This window comes from Crocodylus porosus, unplaced genomic scaffold (assembly GCF_001723895.1).
Source record: "Crocodylus porosus isolate Cpor-Errol unplaced genomic scaffold, CroPor_comp1, whole genome shotgun sequence".
Lineage (NCBI taxonomy): Eukaryota > Metazoa > Chordata > Crocodylia > Crocodylidae > Crocodylus > Crocodylus porosus.
This window is the reverse complement of record NW_017728950.1, coordinates 71,517,969-71,520,457: the sequence shown is the minus strand read 5'-3', so window position 1 is coordinate 71,520,457 and position 2,489 is coordinate 71,517,969.

Below are 2,489 nucleotides of genomic sequence, written 5' to 3'. Positions count from 1 at the left end.
GCTAGGGTCTGGAACCAACTTCCAAGCGAAGTGGTGCAGGCTTCTACCCTGGGGGTGTTTAAGAGGAGGTTAGATGAACATCTTGGTGGGGTTGTTTGACCCCAGTACTCTTTCCTGCCATGGCAAGGGGTCGGACTAGATGGTCTGCTCAGGTCCCTTCCGACCCTAGAAACTATGAAACTGAAATTACATGGTTCTGGTAACCTAGTCTACTATCATGAAACACCCTTCATTCCCTTTTCACACAAAACATATGACCATAGCTGGTAGTTAAAAATACTTGCTGATTTTTAATTCTGTAAATAAGCTGAGTGAGTTTCAGTGAAAGTCTGGTTCCTTTCAGCTTTTTGTTCCTGACCTACAGCACTTTTAAAATACAGAGAACATAAACTAATGTTTTACTTTTACCTGTTACAGATATTTGGCTTCATTGGGTAACAAAACTTGAGGCTGTTTTCTCCTTTCAGAATCTTCTCAATCCTCTTTCCATTTCTGCATGGTATCCTTCTGCCTCTATTTCTACATTAGATATAATGTGCTGCACCTGCCATTCCACTCAGTAGAAATATGAGTAGGGGCTTGCAGATGCAAATAGGTGGGTCCACAGAAGAGTTCTGCTAGTCTTAAAACCACATAAAAACATTAGATGACTGTTGTCATTGACATGTCAACTAATAATTTGGCTGGATGACTTGATGCAAAATTTGTTAGTACAGAGTCCAGTTTTCAAGTTTTGGGCCCTACTTATACATTTTAAGCTCTTGAACACTGAAGTTCTGTCTCATCGACAATGAGCTGATACACATAAGACTAGATGGGAGCATACAGAAGAGAATCAGGGAAGAGAGGAGAAACAAAGGGCAGAAATAGCATTGATCTGAAAAGGAGATTCTGAATGTGAACGAAATGATTCTGAATTTCATACATACATATGAACAAATAACTACAACTTTAGCTTCTGTATAAAAGGCATTTTGTTTCCTTGAGCACAACTGGGAGATCTGTTGGGGTTGAAAGCACTTTGTTGTCTTAAATTTGTATATCAGCGCAAGGCTCTAATGAAAAACTGAAAGTCTACCCTTCAGAGTGAGTTAATACCCTTGCTGTAGACCATGTCAAGAAACGCATGCTCTGAGTCTTTCTTTTGTGTTCTAAATTGGCATGTGTGCACAAAATTCTGACACTAGTGGGTTAGTTAACATGCATTCTTTGTTATGTACAGTATTCTGGTGTTAACAGGAAACTTGTTTATATTAAATACTGGAATGCATAGGGGTTTTTTTAGTATTTCTTTTGGTGGGTGGGAGGGTCAATTCTATACAGTTACCCCTTCAAATTAAAGATAAGCCTGTGAAAAATAAATATAAGGGCCCATCACTGCACTATCCAAGTACCTTACAAATGTTAATGAATTTCTTTACTATGATAAGGTAGGGAAGTGTATTTTCTTTCTTATATAGATAAAAGGAAGGGAAGGGAAGGTACAGAGATGAAGTGACTTGTTCAGGACCAAGGAGTAATAGTCTTAAATTCCAACGAGGGACATATAGGTTGGCTATTAAGATGAACTTTCTCACTCTGAAGCTGGTTAAACACTGGAACAGGTTATCTACATCACAAAAAAATCCTTTGATCACCTGATTTTCCTCTAAATAATCCATGGTATCAGCTAAACAAATGTGTGCTCAAGTAAGGTATTTTATCCACAAATGTGTCCTTGCTGAGATTCTAGCAAAATTTAATTGTTTTGCATTTGAGAAAAAAGCATAAATTTTGCATATTTTAAAAAGATAGGTTTCTGCCCTTCCTTTTTGCGTGCAATCTTGTTTTCTCATCTTCAGTCAGCTGCTTTATCTAGTGGGTTCAAGTACAAATTCTGGAACACTTGTGATTGGCACTTTGCTCCCAACTTTTCTCAGTGGAGGTGGTACAGACCTATGTATGTAGGCAATAGTGAAGGAAGAGGAAAGAGAAGAAGCTATATGTAAACATTAGTTACTAGAAATGTAAAATTTTCATGGATAATGAGCAACTTTTGAATGATTAATCATGAGTCATGGCTATCTTTGGAAACAGAAATCCTAATTTGTAGTCACATGTCAGAATTAATACATTTAATATAAAACAGGTCAGAGTAACATGGTCACTTATCAGATTATAATATTGTAACTTGCTTGTTTTTATTTTGAATTCCATTGACCTTTTTTACTGCTGCCATTTTTTCACTAATCTAAGTGGGCTCTCCCTTTTTCTGATTTATTTCCTACTACCACATGCTAATGACTTGTCATAAGACATTACACTGAAGATTGATCTGTAGCCAGATCAAAACTGTAGAATTGTGTCCTGAGATGTATATTAAATACGTTATGTATCATTTGTCTAATCTTTAATTATCAATTATTCTACATTCAACTCTAGAATTTTCTCCTAATTGTTTTTGCCAACAACCGGGCATAAGGAAGATTCCCAGAGTGAGATGGAGGTTC